Source organism: Hordeum vulgare, chromosome 4H, assembly GCF_904849725.1.
Source record: "Hordeum vulgare subsp. vulgare chromosome 4H, MorexV3_pseudomolecules_assembly, whole genome shotgun sequence".
Taxonomy (NCBI): domain Eukaryota; kingdom Viridiplantae; phylum Streptophyta; class Magnoliopsida; order Poales; family Poaceae; genus Hordeum; species Hordeum vulgare.
The window spans coordinates 288,941,226-288,954,390 of NC_058521.1; positions in this window are offsets into that span (position 1 = coordinate 288,941,226).

Consider the following 13,165-nt stretch of genomic DNA (forward strand, 5'->3'; position numbering starts at 1 on the left):
AACATGATCGTATTGCAACACCCTACTGCAAGAATCCCTGATTTGTAGGTGGCGCGGAGGGAACCATGGGACAACACCAAAATGAAACATAGACTCAAACCAATCAAGATCATCAATCTACCCAAAGGACAACATAAATCCACTCAAACATCATAGAATGGCAACACATCATTGATTAATAATATGTGGTACAAAAAACCATGTTCAATTACGTGATTACAGCGGGGTGCGGGAGAGTGGACAATTGAAAAGAGATGAAGACGGTGATGTTCATGAGGACGATCACCGCGATGATGGTTCTCCCAGCACCACTCCGGCGCCATCGAGGGAGAGGGGTAGAGAGTTTTTCCCTTAGGCTTCCTCCTCCATGGCCTCCCCGTAGACGGGGAGAGGTTCTCCCCTCTGGTCCTTGGCCTCCATGGCTCCTGGAGAGGCGAGAGCCCCTCTGCTATTAAATCTCTCTCTCTGTTACTCTCATGTTTTCGCAACTATTTTTTGAGGCTTTGTTGTTTCTTAAATATCTTAAGATTCATAACTACAATCGGGCTGAAATTTTGAGGGGATTTGTATATGGAAATTATCTTTGTTGCGGAGAAAGAAGGGACCCAACCGACTTAAGGAGTGGCCAGAAGCTATGAGGGCATCACCACCCCTGGCTGAGCCCCGTTACCTTGTGTGGCCCTCGAGCACCATGTTGCGTTGATTCTTATTCCCAAAATTCACATATATTCCCCAAAAAATATCTGTAATTTTTTATCGCATTTGGACTTTGTTTGATATGGATTTTCCGTGAATCAAAAAACACGCAAAAAACAAGAACTAACACTTGGCACATGATAAATAAGTTAGTTCCAAAAATAATATAAAATGTTGCCAAAAGTATATGAAAGTTGTAGAATATTGGCAGGCATACTTCATAAATTATCGATACATTGGAGACGTATCAAATAGTACCCTTGTAATCGAGATCATCATCATTATCAATATCAATCAAGTAGGATGTAGGCTTTTACCTCCACCGCGAGGGGCCGAACCTCGGTAAAACTCGCGTCTCTTGATTCCGACCAACCCTGTTCAAGTTACCACCTATTTGCAATGGACTCATGACTTAGTCCTTTCATTGTGGACATGTTGCCGTGACAAAACCATGACAAACAGTTAACAAGGTAAATGTGCAGTTTTTGGTTTGCTTGAATTTTAGGCAGATTTTGATACACGTTAAGAGAAATCCAAGGCTCCCTACATATGTATATCTAGAGATTTAGCAACAGAAAGTAAATACCATGCAAGTGCAAAAAAGTAAAGGATGGTAGAGTTGGAAGACTGATACATCTCCAATGTATCGATAATTTATGAAGTATTGATGCCATGTTTTCCTATGTTTACAATACTTTTATATGGTTTTGATGCACTTTGTATTTTTTATTTAGAACTAACCCAGACAAACACTATTTTCAGCAGAATTAGTGTGGAATTAGTTTTTTGTGCGAAAAATGGAAGTTCTCGGAATCGCTCGAAACTTCTATACTTTTTTCTCTGGAGGAAATAAGCAATATTGGAGCGAAGAACCAGCAGAGGGGAGCCACCAGTGGAACACAAGCCAATAGACTGCGACCCCTCCTAGGCCATGGCGTGATGGCTTGTGGAGACCACGTGGCTCCATTTTGCGTGATTCCATCGCTGAAAAATCTTATATATACTAGAAACTCTAAAAATGAAGAGGGAACTTCTGCTCCGTTGCTGAAACTCTCTATATGAATGAAAAATCAATCTAGAGACGTTCTAGTACCCTGGCGAAGAGGGGAAATCATCTCTAGTGGCCATCTTCATCATCCAAGTGGAGGCCATGATGATGAGGGGGTAGTTCACCCTTGGGTATGAGGTTTTGTACCAGCAGCTATGTGTTTAATCTCTTTCTCTCTCTCTCTCTCTTGCTCTCTATGTCTTGTTCTTGAGATGCCATGATCTTGATGTATCACGGGTCTTGTTAATATAGTTGGATCATGGTGTTTGTTCCTTGCTATTGTTGTGATGAATCGAATCTTTCACTTTAAGATCTCGTTATGTTGGATTGAATATTTAGATTTGAGAACACTTGATGTATGTCTTGCATGTGGATACACGTAGTGACATTGCGCTATTCAAGTGATTCACTTGATATATGTTATGGAATCAACTTGCGGATTTCGGTGACCTTGGGGATCTATGCATAGGGGTTGATTGCATGTTTTCATACTATGTTCTCCAATAGAAATCTTGGGGTGCTCCTTGAAGTTCTTTGTGTTAGATTGAATATGATAGATCTGAAATTGTTTGATGCATGTCGTATAATTCACCCACGAATACTTGAGGTGACATTGGAGTATCTAGGTTACCTTAGGGTTGATTGATATGTATCATGGGTGTTATTCTAGTACGAACTATACAACTCTTTATGTCACTTCTAGGAATGGCTCCAAAGATTAATCAGAAATAATAACTTTGAGATAGTTCTGCTACCTACACCAATTTCATCTTGTTGTTCTTTGCTAGATAGGAACTTTGGAGTGATTCTTTATTTCCATGTTGAGGGATGATCATATGGTTCTACTATGTTAGTATTGTTGAGAGATTGCACTAGTGAAAGTATGAACCCTGTGCCTTATTATTAAGCAGTTATACAATGTTTTGCTCACTGTTTTACACTTGCTACTTTGCTGTTTTTATATTTTAAGATTACAAAAACATATATCTACTACCCATACTACACTTGTATCACCATCTCTTCGCCGAACTACTGCACCTATACAATTTTCCATTCTATTGGGTGTGTTGTGGACACAAGAGATTTTTTGCATTTGATTGCAGGGTTGGTTGAGCGAGACCTTCTTTATCCTACAACTCCCACAGATTGATAAACCTCAGGTCATCCACTTGAGGGAAAATTGGTACTGTCCTACAAATCTCTATGCTTGGAGGCCCAACATAGTCTACAAGAATAAAGTTGAGTAGTAGATATCAAGCTCTTTTCTGGCGCCGTTGCCGGGGAGGTGAGGGCTTGAAGGTATATCTTTAGATCTTGCAATTAAATCTTTTAGTTTCTTGTTTTTCACTAGTTTGGTTTTATAAAATAAAACTACAAAATATGGAGTTTAGGTTACCTCATTTGCTTCGTCTCTATAATGTGTTTCGTGAAAATGACGCTTCAGAAAATTGTGCTCAATTGCTAGAGGAAGAATTTACGAAAATGATTAATTTGAATTCCTTGAATGATGAGCATGATAGTAATATTGTTAGTATGAATTCTCTGAATATCCATGATGCTAATGATATGCAATGCCACAAGCTTGGGGATGCTATGTTTGATGATCATATTTTTAGTCCCCCTAGTTTTGATGATGATATTTACTATGATTATAGCACGCCTCCTATGTATGATGATTATTATGATGACAATTATGCTATAAATAATAAGTATAACCATGAAACTTGTTATCCAGATTTTAATTTTCAGATGGATTATATCAATCAAGTATCTGATGATAATTATTTTGTTGAGTTTGCTCCCACTACTATGAATGATTAGATTCTTTCTTGTGTGTGTAGTAATAAAAAATTGTGCTTGTGCATCATGAAAAAATTCTTTATGTGATAGCTATATTGTTGAATTCCTTCATGATGCTACTGAAAATTATTATGAGAGGGGAATATATGCTTATGTATATTTCAATAATATCAAGTTTCCCTTCTATGTGTTCAAAGTTTTGAAGTCATGCTTGTTTTGCCTTCCTATGCTAGTTGATTCTTGGTACAATAAATTGTTTGCTTGCAAAATCCCTATGCATAGGAAGCGGATTGGAATTCAATGTGCTTGAGATGTGATTAACGATGCTCTCTTGCATATTTCAATTACTATTCTTATTTGAGCATAATTGAAATCATCATGCCTAGCTAAAAGGCTTTAAAGAAAAGGGCTTGTTGGGAGACAACCCAACACTTACCCTTTATATTGTTTTGTGTTAACATGATTAAACTACTGTATTAATTATGTTTTGTGTCTTTTATTTCAATAAAGTGCCGAGTAATGCCTTTGTGATAGTGTGGATACTTGCTTGCCTGATTCTGTGCAAAAACGAAATCTTTTACGTGCAGTGCAAAATTTCTATGATTTTACTGGAGTGCAAAATAATTCTGAAATTTTGATACAGTTTTGGTATGCAATTTTTTTTGCATTGTCCTAATTTTTCTAAACATACATGGAAGTATGGTGTTTGTGCAGAACTGTACATACTATTCTCTTTTTCATAGATTCTGCCTTCCATGCATAGTTTGGAGGGAAAATTGCTTGACAGAGACCATCTTCATCCTACACCTCCCACGGATTGATAAACCTTAGGTCAACCACTTGAGGGAAAATTATTACTATCCTACAAAACTCTGCGCTTGGAGGCCCAACATAGTCTACAAGAATAAAGTTGTGTAGTAGACATCAAAGATCAAACACAGTGAAGAAACAATGGTTCCGATAGGTGGTGCTAATGTACGTTCACGTTGATGTAGACTTCAATCCATGGAGGGTAACAACTGCGCAAGTCCATGGAGGGCTCCACCCATGAAGGTCCATGAAGAAGCAACCTTATCTATGCCATCATGGCCTACGTACACGAAGGACTAGCCTCACTCGAGGTTGATCCGTATGAAGTAGGTGATATCTGATATGTCTCCAACGTATATATAATTTTTGATGGTTTCATGCTATTATCTTGTCAAACTTTGGATGTTTTGTATACCTTTTATATCTTTTTTGGGAGTAACTTATTAACTCAGTGCCAAGTGCCAGTTCCTGTTTTTTCCGTGTTTTTGACCCTTTTCAGAGGAGGATTTTAAATGGAGTCCAAACGGACTGAAACTTCCAAAAATATTTTTTCTGAAATAGAAGACGATCGGGAGACTTGAGAACCAAGGCAGAGGGTCACCAGGGACCCCACAAGCCCCCTAGCCGCGGCCAGGGGGGCCCCCGCCTCCCAGGCTTGTGGGCTCCGTGGGCCTCCTCTGCCCTAGCTCTTTCGCCTATATATTTCCTAAAATCCTAGAAAAAATCAAGAGAGCCACGAAAACACTTTTCCGTCGCCGCAAGCTTCTGTCTCCGCAAGATCCCATCTGGGGCACGTTCTGGTGCCCTGACGGAGGGGGGATTTGGATACGGAGGGCTTCTTCATCGACACCATGACCTCTCCGATGATGCGTTAGTAGTTTACCATAGACCTTTGGGTCCATAGCTAGTAGCTAGATGGCTTCTTATCTCTCTTGGATCTTCAATACAAAGTTCTCCATGATCTTCATGGAGATCTATCAGATGTAATCTTCTTTGCGGTGTGTTTGTCGAGATCCGATGAATTGTGGATTTATGATCAGATTATCTATGAATCTTATTTGAGTTTCTTCTGATCTCTTATATGCATGATTTCATATCCTTGTAATTCTCTTCGAGTTGTGGGTTTTGTTTGGCCAGGTTGATCTATGATTCTTGCAATGGGAGAAGTGCTTGGTTTTGGGTTCATACCGTGCGGTGACCTCACCAGTGACAGAAGGGGTAGCAAGGCACGCATCGTGTTGTTGCCATCAAGGGTAAAAAGATGGGGTTTTTATCATTGGTTTGAGTTTATCCCTCTACATCATGTCATCTTGCTTAAGGCGTTACTCTGTTCGTCATGAACTCAATACACTAGATGCATGCTGAATAGCGGTCGATGTGTGGAGTAATAGTAGTAGATGCAGAAAGTATCGGTCTACTTGTCTCGGATGTGATGCCTATATGTATGATCATTGCCTTAGATATCGTCATGACTTTGCGTGGTTCTATCAATTCCTCGACAGTAATTTGTTCACCCACCGTAATATTTGCTATTTTGAGAGAAGCCTGTAGTGAACACTATGGCCCCCGGGTCTACTTCACACCATATTTTCAGCCTTACTCTTTTACTTCGTTGCACTTTCCGCCTTCAGATCTCACTTTGCAATCAATATTGAAGGGATTGACAACTCCTTTATAGAGTTGGGTGCAAGCTCTTTTGTGTTTGTCCAGGTACTCTGGAATTGACGAGATTCTCCTACTGGATTGATACCTTGGTTCTCAAACTGAGGGAAATACTTACTGCTCCTGTGCTGCATCACCCTTTCCTCTTCAAGGGAAGAACCAACACAAGCAAGTCTCTGTCAATGTGTCAATTTCTGGCGCTGTTATTTGAGAAGTAGCAGAAGGATTTCTGGCGCCGTTGTCGGGGAGGATCAAGTCAAGAACTCATCCATGTAAGTGTCGCAAACTCATCTCTTGCATTTACTTTTTTGCCTCTCGTTTTACTCTCCCCCACTTTTGAAAAACAAAAAAATTACAAAAATGTTTGCCTTTTTCGTTTGCCTATTTCGTTTGCCTTTCTCGTTCACCATTTTCTCTCGCTTGCTTTCTGTTCGCTTGTGTGCTTGCTTGCTTGCTGAAGTCACCATGACTGAAAACACCAAACTTTGTGACTTCTCGAATACTAATAATAATGATTTTCTTAGTACTACGATTGCTCCCGCCACTAGTGTGGAGTCATACGAAATCAATGCTGCTTTGCTGAATCTTGTTATGAAAGAGAAATTCTCCGTCCTTCTAGAGAAGATGACGCATCCCATCTTAATACCTTCATTGAGCTTTACGATATGCAAAAGAAGAAAGATATGGATAATGATGTGATTAAATTGAAGCTTTTTTCCTTTCTCGTTGCGAGATCGAGCAAAAACTTGGTTTTCGTCTTTGCCCAAAAATAGTATTGATTCTTGGAACAAGTGCAAAGATGCTTATATATCCAAGTATTTTCCGCCGGCTAAGATTATCTCTCTCCATAATGATATCATGAATTTTAAGCAACTTGATCATGAACATGTTGCACAATCTTGGGAGAGGATGAAATTGAAGATTAGAAATTGTCCCACTCATGGCTTGATTCTTTGGATGATTATACAAATCTTTTACACTGGCTTGAATTTCGCTTCTAGAAATATCTTGGACTCCGCCTTAGGTGGAACGTTCATGGAAATCACGTTAGCAGAAGCTACAAAACTCCTAGACAATATCATGACGAACTACTCTCAGTGGAACACTGAAAGGTCACCTACAAGTAAAAAGGTATGCGCTATAGAAGAAATTAACTCGTTGAGTTCTAAGATGGATGAGTTAATGAATTTGGTTGCTAGTAGAAGTGCTAGTTTAGATCCTAATGATATGCCGTTGTCTTCCTTGATTGAGAGTAGCAACGCTAGCTTGGACGTTAATTTTGTTGGTTCGAATAATTTTGGAAACAACACTGCTTTTAGAGGAAACTATGTTCCTAGGCCTTTTCCTAGTAACTCCACTAATAACTTTGGCAACTCCTACAACAATACTCATGGAAATTACAATAGATTAACCTCTGATCTAGAGAGTAATATCAAAGAGTTTATCAACTCACAAAAGATTTTCAATGCGTCCATAGAGGAAAAACTACTCAAAATTGACGATTTGGCTAGGAGCGTTGATAGAATGTCTAGTGATATTGATGCTTTGAAAGTTAGATGTGCTCCTACCAAGATCAATATGGACGAAACTTTGAAAGCTATGTGTGTTTCCATGAGTGAGAGCAAAGAAAGAACCGCCCAAATTCGTGCTAGACATGAATGGCTTAAAAAGGCGTCTTCTCGTGATAAGAATCACGAAGATCTTAAAGTGCTTGGTGTGACTCCCATTGAATCTTTATTTTCTTGTGTCAAACCTAATGATGATGGGGCTGGATATGAATCCACTTTGGTTAAAAAACGCCCCAATGATTCAGAGTCCATCTATCTTGATGCTAAAAGCATTGAAAGTGGAGTAGAAGATATTAAAACTTTGAGTACTAATGAAATTACTACTTTGGATTTCCAGGAATTCAATTATGATAGTTGGTCCTTGATTGAATGCATTTCCTTGATGCAATCCATGCTAAGCTCTCCACACGCTTATAGCCAAAACAAGGCCTTTAACGATCATATCGTCGAAGCTATGATAAAATCTCTTGAAGAGAAACTTGAATTGGAAGTTTCTATCCCTAGAAAGCTACACGATGAGAGGGAACCTACTATCAAAATAAAAATCAAAAACTACGAATGCAATGCTTTGTGTGATTTGGGTGCTAGTGTTTGCGCGATTCCAAATTCTTTATGTGATGTTCTGGGTTTTGATGAGATTGAGGAGTGTCCTCTTATTTTGCATCTTGCGGATTCTACTGTCAAGAAACCCATGGGAAGGATCAATTATGTTCTTATTATTGCAAATAGGAACTATGTACCCATGGATTTCATTGTGCTTGACATTAATTGCAATCCTACATGCCCTATCATTCTTGGTAGACCTTTCCTAAGGACTATCGGTGCTATCATCGATATGAAGGAAGGGAATATTAGATTTCAATTTCCTTTAAAGAAGGGCATGGAATACTTTCCTAGAAAGAAAATAAGATTGCCTTATGAATCCATGAGGAGGGCTACTTATGGTTTGAGCACCAAAGACGATGATACGCGATTCTATCGCTTTATGCCTAGCTAAGGGCGTTAAACAATAGCGCTTGTTGGGAGGCAACCCAATGAACTTATATTTTTCTTTCTGTTTTTTTGCGTCGACACCATCATAATTCTGTTATGATAGTGTCTTTTGTGTTTCTTTTTGTGTTTGAGGCAAGCAAAACTTTTATAACTAGTCTTGGTGATGGTTGTTTGATCGTGCTGGAAAAAGACAGATACTTTTCACTCACGATATTATTTTTCATTTTTATTCAGAAAGAGATTTTGAGTTGATTCTTTTTTATGCTGGTCGATATGCCTTTTTCCCAGGCATTCGTAATGTTTCAGAATTTTTGAGGTACCATAAGTATAGGAAGTATACATAGTGCTATAGACTGGTCTGTTTTTGACAGATTCTGTTTTTGTTGAGTTGGTTGCTTGTTTTGATGAAACTATGGATAGTATCGGGGGGGTACTAGACATGGAAAAGTGAGAATACAGCAATCTAACACCAATATAAATAGAATTCAAGATTGCTACAGTACCTAATGAGGTGGTAGTTTGTTTTTTGTGCTAATGATATCACGAGTTTCTGTTTAAGTTTTGTGTTGTGAAGTTTTCAAGTTTTGGGTGATGTTCTCATGGACAAAGGGTTAAAGAGTGGAAAGATCTCAAGCTTGGGGATTCCCAAGGCATCCCAAGCCAAATTCAAGGAGACCAAAAAAGCCTAAGCTTGGGGATGCCCCGGGAAGCCATCCCCTCTTTTGTCTTCAATCCATCGGTAACATTACTTGAAGCTATATTTTTATTCACCACATGATATGTGTTTTGCTTGGAGCGTCTTGTATCATAGGAGTCTTTTCTTTTAGTTGTGTCACAATCATCCTTGCTGCACACCTTTTGAGAGAGACATGCACTCATCGTGATTTTGCTAGAATGCTCATTGTGCTTCACTTATATCTTTTGAGCTAGATAAGTTTGCTCTATGTGCTTCACTTAGATATTTTAGAGCACGGCGGTGCGTGACTTGGTAGTTTTCTTGTGCTATGAAAGTAGTCCCAATGGTGATAGGTACCCAAAGAGGATACAAAAACCTCCATCTTCATGTGCATTGAGTAGAAAGAGAAGTTTTGATTCCTCTCAATTAGTTTTGAGACGTGGATTTGGTAATATTAAGAGTTATGTTAGTAGGGTGTTGTGAATCAAGAAATACTTGTGTTGAAGTTAGTGATTCCCGTAACATGCACGTAGGAAGTCGGAGCATAATTGATCTATTGATTGTCATCCTTTGTGTTGAGGCCGGGATCGCGAGATGGTTAACACCTACCAACCCTTCCCCTAGGAGTATGCGTTTAGCACTTTGTTTTGATTACTAATAAAAACTTGCACAACAAGTATGTAACTTCTACATGACTAATGTGAGTCCATGGTATATATGCACTTTCACCTTCCACCATTGCTAGCCTCTCTAGCACCGCCCAACTTTCGTCGGTGCACAAACCCACCATATGCCTTCCTCAAAACAGCCACCATACCTACCTACTATGGCATTTTCATAGCCATTCCGAGATATATTGCCATGCAACTCCCACTGCTCCGTCTCATGACTTGTGCCGTAACTCTCATATTGCCATTGCATGATCGTAAGATAGCTAGCGAGATGTTTCAATGTCATACGCCAAGCTAGATCGTTGCACATCCTGGTACACTGCCGGAGGCATTTCCTATAGAGTCATCATCGTTCTGAGCTTTGAGCTGTGAGTAACTAGAAGTGTGATGATCATCATTATTAGAGCATTGTCCCATGTGAGGGAAAAAAAAGAGGCCAAAGAGCCCAAAAAAAGAGCCCAAGGATCCCAAATAAAAAAAAGAGAGAAAAAGAGAGAAGGGACTATGGAACTTTCTTTTTCCACACTTGTGCTTCATAATAGCACCATGTTCTTCATGATTGAGAGCCTCTCGTTTCGTCACCACCATATGCTAGTGGGAATCTTTATTATATAACTTGGCTTGTATATTCCAATGATGGGCTTCCTCAAATTGCCCTAGGTCTTCGTGAGCAAGCAAGTTGGATGCACACACACTAGTTCTCCTTTTGAGCTTTCACATACTTATAGCTCTCATGCATCCTTTGTATGGCAATCCATACTCATTCACATTGATATCTATTAACGGGCATCTCCATAACCCTTTGATACGCTGAGTCAATGTGACCATCTCCTCCTTTTTTGTCTCACAACCACCACCACACTCTATTCCACCTATAGTGCTATATCCATGGCTCACGCTCATGTATTGCGTGATAGTTGAAAAAGGTTTGAGAAAGTAAGAGTGCAAAAAAATTACTTGGCCAATACCGGGGTTGTGCATGATTTAAATTAGTTGTGTGGGGATGATGGAGCATAGCCACACTATATGATTTTGCAGGGATAACTTTCTTTGGCCTTGTTATTTCGAAAGTTCATGATTACCTTGCTAGTTTGCTTGAAGTATTATTGTTTTCATGTCAATATCAAACTATAGTTTTGAATCTTGGGATCTGAACATTCATGTCACATGAAAGAAGTTACAAAGGACAACTATGATAGTTAGCATTCCACATCAAAAATTCAGTCTTTATCACTTCCCTACTCGAGGACAAGCAAGAGTTAAGCTTGGGGATGCTTGATACGTTTCCAACATATCTATAATTTTTGATGGGTTCATGCTATTATCTTGTCAAACTTTGGATGTTTTGTATGCCTTCTATATCTTTTTTGGGACTAACTTATTAACTCAGTGCTAAGTGCCAGTTCCTTTTTTTCCGTTTTTTTGACCCTTCTCAGAGGAGGATTTTAAAAGGAGTCCAAACGGAATGAAACTTCCAAAAAGATTTTTTCCGAAACAGAAGACGATCGGGAGACTTGAGAACCAAGGCAGAGGGTCACCAGGGACCCCACAAGCCCCCTAGCCACGGCCAGGGGGCCTGCGCCTCCCAGGCTTGTGGGCTCCCTGGGCCTCCTCTGCCCTAGGTCTTTCGCCTATATATTACCTAAAATCCGAGAAAAAAATCAAGAGAGCCATGAAAACACTTTTCCACCGCCGCAAGCTTCTGTCTCCGCATGATCCCATCTGGGGCACGTTCTGGTGCCCTGTCGGAGGGGGGATTTGGATACGGAGGGCTTCTTCATCAACACCATGACCTCTCCGATGATGCGTGAGTAGTTCACCATAGACTGTCGGGTCCATAGCTAGTAGCTAGATGGCTTCTTATCTCTCTTGGATCTTCAATACAAAGTTCTCCATGATCTTGAAGAAGATCTATCAGATGTAATCTTCTTTGTGGTCTGTTTGTCGAGATCCGATGAATTGTGGATTTATGATCAAATTATCTATGAATCTTATTTGAGTTTCGTCTGATCTCTTATATGCATGATTTCATATCCTTGTAATTCTCTACGAGTTGTGGGTTTTGGTTGGCCAGCTTGATCTATGATTCTTGCAATGGGAGAAGTGCTTGGTTTTGGGTTCATACCGTGCGGTGACCTCACCCAGTGATAGAAGGGGTAGCGAGGCACGCATCGTGTTGTTGCCATCAAGGGTAAAAAGATGGGTTTTCATCATTGGTTTGAGTTTATCCCTCTACATCATGTCATCTTGCTTAAGGCGTTACTCTGTTCGTCATGAACTCAATACACTAGATGCATGCTGAATAGCGGTCGATGTGTGGAGTAATTGTAGTAGATGCAGAAAGTATCGGTCTACTTGTCTCGGACGTCATGCCTATATGTATGATCATTGCCTTAGATATCGTCATGACTTGACGCGGTTCTATCAATTGCTCGACAGTAATTTGTTCACCTACCGTAATATTTGCTATTTTGGGAGAAGCCTGTAGTGAACACTATGGCCCCCGGTTCTACTTCACACCATTTTTCAGCCTTACTCTTTTACTTCGTTGCACTTTCTGCCTTCAGATCTCACTTTGCAATCAATCTTGAAGAGATTGACAACACCTTTATAGTGTTGGGTGCAAGCTCTTTTGTGTTTGTGCAGGTATTCTGGACTTGACGAGATTCTCCTACTGGATTGATACCTTGGTTCTCAAACTGAGGGAAATAATTACTGCTCCTGTGCTGCATCACCCTTTCCTCTTCAAGGGAAAAACCAACGCAAGCAAGTCTCCGTCAACGTGTCCATTTCTGGTGCTTTTGTTTGAGAAGTACCAATATCCTTGCCCTTACAAGCTTCTTGGTTGAACTCCACATGATTTGGAACCTCCCAAGAGACACAAAACTAATAAAGTAGACACGAGTCTCCAGAAGGTAATAGATGTTGTGTTGATGATGCTCTTGTGTTTCAAAAGATTGTCTCCTCAACACTAAATTATCCTCCCACATAAATTTGGCTTGGTAGAAGAGGATAATTGGGTGAAAAGCAACTTGAGGAGGCTAGAAATTAGGGATATATTTATTGGAGTGGAATCCCTTGATCTAAACACATGAGTAGGTGGTTCTATCTTAGAAAATGAATGGTGGAAGGGTAGTTTTGTTTCGAGGGCTATCTTAAAGGGAAAGAGGTGGTGGAGGGGTATATATATCCTTCACCAAAAGTCCAACCGTTACAACATTATTGCCCAACTCGATGACAC